Consider the following 4,946-nt stretch of genomic DNA (forward strand, 5'->3'; position numbering starts at 1 on the left):
ATTATTATGAACCCCTGACTCAAGACATGATTGCTCAAATACACAAAAAGAAAGAGGAAAAGAAAGAGCAAGACGAGGTTACAAGACTCACCTGAGAAGTGGTCGTGGCCAAAATCAATAAAGTAAAATAATGGATAGGAAAAACATTATTAACCAACATGGCTACACTATCATTCATTGAGAATGATGGCATTACCAAGGTTTCTTAAGTTTAAAGAATGATCTAACACAAATTAGAAACAATATATTCCATGTGCATCACCACATCAATCACATAGGTCAACCAAAATGGGGTATATGATGTTTTGATAAGCCTATAGTGGAGTTGTATACTTGTGTTCCCAATTCATTCTACTAGCCTAAATGGTCTTTGTCAAAATGCCACATAAGATTTTGTTAGTACTTTTTCCTTGGCTATTGCCTTGCGGATAGCAAGGTGATGACTTTTTATGAGCTATCATGAAGCCTTTCATGAAATAATCAATCAAGTCCTTGTTGACAGTGTGACTCTTGGTCACTCACTATCTCCAAAGGGTACCCAAACCTAGAAATGACCTTGTCATATAAGATTTTAGTAGTGATATGGGAATCAACCTTCCTGGTGGACCTAGCTTCCACCCACTTTGTGAATTAATCTATCACTACTATGATGTAGTGGGCTTGGGTCATGTGCAACAAGACTAATGAGTCCTAAAAAATAAATTCCCCACTTATTGAAGGGCTTTTGTAATATAACTAGAGTAAGGGGGATCATATCCCTTTGCTATGGGACAAAAAATCATTGATGCTCATCGTAACCTTTGACAAATTATGTCACATTGCGAAATAGTGTTGGCCACCATAGTCCTGCTTGGAGATCTTATGTGTTGTCACTTTCCTAGAAAAGTTTCATTTTATAATTCAGGAGTGTGCATCTTTTAACACATATATAAATTCATCTTTATAGACATACCTCTGTAGAATATCATCTTTATGGACATACCTCTGTAGAATAAATTCATCTTATATAATTGTCATACTATATCCGTTGATATGGTGCTACTAGCTTGATAAGCCACTGCATCTTATCTTTACCCAACTTATATAATTGTCCTCATATATCCATTGATATGGTGTTGGTAGCTTAATAAGCCACCGCATCTTATCTTTATTAAATGGTCCCATCTTGCGAAAAACTAAATGTGAGGCATCGAGATATTTCATCACTCCAATCAAGCACCATCTTTATCTTAAACAAGCACGCATTTGGGAGGCATTTGGGAGATCATCATCGATTTCCATGGGGCAAGTTAACCATTATGTAAGGGAATCCATGACACATGATTAGCTAAAACATATTACATTCTTTTTCTTACATTGATTATGAAGTCAAACTCCAAGAGTGGAAGCAAGCATCGTGTAATTTGACCCATCACTACTAGACATTGGGTGCAGAGCGACGCTAGTAGCGACTTTTTTTCGTCGCTCAGTATACACGCAAATTTAGATGCCAATATACACGTGCTGGTAGACGCGTTTCTGAAACCAGTATACACGCAAATTTAGATGCCAATATACACGCGCCTGATACTACTCATATACATGCGTGACCATACACGTGCTCGTAACTTATCGCGTGTATTAAACGCGTGTATGGCAGCAGTGTCTTGTAGTGTCGGGGTTCGATTCCCCTCAGACTCGTTTTTCTTGCTCTAGCTGTGTACAGGGTAATTTCAGCTTCAAGTTCACTGAAAGAAAGTTCGTATCGGGATTCAATTCCCCTTCTCTACCAAGGCTTCTATCTCGCGTTTCAACCCCAGTATCAGCATCTCAACCTTCAGTACCCTTAATCAAGCATTGTTCCCTGGATCGACTTGGCCAAGCAGTAGACCATCAAAGCCAGCAGTCTTCTAGCATTTCATGGCAGTAGTTCTAGTAGCACCCTCAGTGAGTACCCGCAGTACCCTTAGCCGCAACACTCCCCACCCTGCCCATTTGCTGCTCCAGCTCTGCTCTCTCTCTCTCTATGACACTATGGTCACCCCAGCTTTGATGTATGCGACAGTAGCAGTATGGGCCCCATGCTTGTCGGCCGCCTCATGAACGTAGATTGAGAGACCACAGATATGTATGATCTCACGCTTGTTCCGCAGCAAACCATCAGTACCGCTGTTCTACCTGACATTGGTATCAGAGCTCTCTGGTGGTAACTTTTTGGTCTCATAGGTCATTTTGGAATTTTGAAGAGGTAAATATAGCATTTCATTTTGTTTCATTTCTCTCTCTCTCTGCTTATCGTGCATTGTCGCATCGATGACTCATGAGTTTGCACATTTGCTTCAGCAACCACTTCTGACTCCATCCTGTCCCAAACTCCGTCTCCAATGTGTTGATGACATATTTCTTGTCATCCTCAAGTTGATCACTGCATTGCAAAATAAAGTCAGTTAGTAATTCAAATAAAAAACTATAATTCATATTCTTTATGTTAAATAATACTTACTGCCATGGTATACGAACTCGCTATAGATAAGACATGCAAAGGTCTCTCATTCGACGTCTGAAGGCGATGGCGGCTCCGACCTGAAGGATACCCCCGTCAGGCGTGATGTTGCAAGTGACACCCAAAGTGCCAGTGCACGTGCGCATCGACACTGGTGGGGGCACTGGTGGGGGCATTACTCTGCCGCGCTGACGCCTACGTGCAATACAAACATACGATATATTGAGATGTGAGTTCTTAAAAAGTACTTGATATTTAATCCATAATCGCCATAAAAGATATACCTACGGGATGAACGGCCACTAGCCTGTGAATCAGGTTTCACCTGAGTACCAGGAGGTACATCAGGAGTAAGCCGCTGACTCTTGTGATGTGATGTACGTGGGATAGGAGTCCTAAGCAAACAAAGACATCAAAAGGATATATATATTAAGAATTCTATATGTAAAAAAAGGATGACATTACTATTTTATCAATCGAGAATCTTACCGATGCGATGTAGTGTGTGCATGAGAAGAAGTCTCCACTCCTGCATGTGGCTGGGAGGATGTACCCTCTCCAGGTCGTACGAGCACACTGAATCTCCCAAGAATCTCGATGGCGCCGTCTAAACCCACATCATCCATCTCCACATAATCTGCCATGGCCTCTGACAGTGTATCTCCAGAAAGTCCAGTGCCTCGTAGCAAAGTCTTGATGATCGCCAGCTTCACTTTACGGGTGTGGTCACTCATCATATCTATATATTTAAAACAACTATATGTCAGACTAGAGATACATTGTTAGAGGAGAGCTCAATCTATCTAATCAGAAATATTGACTAAATAACTCCAAGCAAGATGCGTCCACATCTCGAAGTTTCTATACAAGGGGATGTCACTGTCCTACACATGAAACAGTGCCACTCCGCGCTGTGAGTCTCCCTCTAGAATGATGTCAGTGGTTCTGTGTATCAGGTATGGTACCGGATGCCAGATCACTGAGTAGAGTATGTTTAGGACAAGGGGCCAGCCCATAGGGCTACCTCGGAGCTTAGTATGGGCATGGAAATGGTGTGAAACCATCCCCATGTGGGCCAGTAAGGCCTAGGCTGGACCCACCAGCCATGGAAGGGTTGTGGGACAGCCCTAAGGCAAGAATAAGGTCATTTTCAGGAGGTTATAGTTTTCATAGGGCTGTAGGGAAAGTATGAGATGGCCCATACAGGCTGCCCAGCCCATGGATTGTGGGCAAAGGCTATGCCCAGCCTTCTAGAAGCAAGCGCCAGCCTCCCCAGCTTGCTAGGGAATTACGCAACATTTATTAGGATTTTTGGAGCATTTTATGCTGATTTTGCTCAATCGTGGGAATATGCTACTGGCCGCCTGCTCTTATGCTGGCCGACTCCCCCTGGTGAAGGGTCTGTTCTGCGAGCACTCGCAGAACAGACAGCCAAGTTGGATGAGCAGAAGGCACGGATCTTGGCTCTGGAGGAGCGTTCCCGCTCTCCAGCGTCACGTTTTCCACCCACAGACAGATGGCAAGACATTGTGGATGAAGCAAAAGTAATGGTTCTAGAACAGATCCTTCTGCACCGTTTCAAGCATGGCTCAGGCCAAAGACTACACCAGTTCCTCACAAAGTTTCAGGACCGAGGAACTCATGAAGCGGTATGGCTTGACAGAGAATTTTTCGAAGACTATCCAGCGTTATTGACTGATTATCTGGAGGTTATGCAGAATCCGTCAAGTCAAGCAGAAGGGGATGTCACGTGCATCTCGCACTTGGATGCCACGTAGAAATTTTTGTAGAGAAGGTGCAAGACCTGGGATGGTGAACTGGTCCCATGTGAGCCCAGTTCGGGACGAGTCAACCAGGGATCCATCTCAGCCGTCTGAGGTCAGGTGTGCATTGTCCTGCACATGAGTCCCAGGTCAGATGTGCACTGTCCTGCACATGAAACAGTGCCAGTCCACGCTGTGAGTCTCCCTCTAGAATGAGGTCAGTGGTCTTGTGTATCAGGTATGGTACCGGATGCCAGTCACTGAGTAGAGTATGTTTAGGACAAGGGGCCAGCCCATAGGGCTACCCCGGAGCTTAGTGTGGGCATGGGAATGGTGTGAAACCATCCCCATGTGGGCGAGTTAAGGCCTAGGCTGGACCCACCAGCCATGGAAGGGCTATGGGACAGCCCTAAGGCAAGAATAAGGCCATTTCAAGGAGGTTACAGCCTTCATAGGGCTGTAGGGCCCATACAGGCTGCCCAACCCATGGATTGTTGGCAAAGGCTATGCCCAGCCTTCTAGAAGCAAGCGCCAGCTTCCCGAGCTTGCTAGGGAATTTACGCAGCATTTATTAAGATTTTTGGAGCATTTTATGCTGATTTTGCTCAGTCGTGGGAATATGCTGCTGGCCGCCTGCTCTTATGCTGGGCGACTCCCACTGAAGGGTAGATGATGCGAGCACTCACAGAACAAACAGCCAA

General features: G+C 44.6%; 1 pseudogene; it reads right to left on the reverse strand.

Annotated features, from left to right (window-relative positions):
• Window positions 1–2,271: 2,271 nt before the first annotated feature.
• Window positions 2,272–3,245, reverse strand: LOC147622223 (uncharacterized; annotated as a pseudogene).
• Between the last annotated feature and the right edge of the window lie 1,701 nt (window positions 3,246–4,946).

The sequence above is a fragment of the Cibotium barometz genome, chromosome 29, assembly GCF_041138505.1.
Source record: "Cibotium barometz isolate CiBa-2024 chromosome 29, ASM4113850v1, whole genome shotgun sequence".
NCBI lineage: Eukaryota > Viridiplantae > Streptophyta > Polypodiopsida > Cyatheales > Cibotiaceae > Cibotium > Cibotium barometz.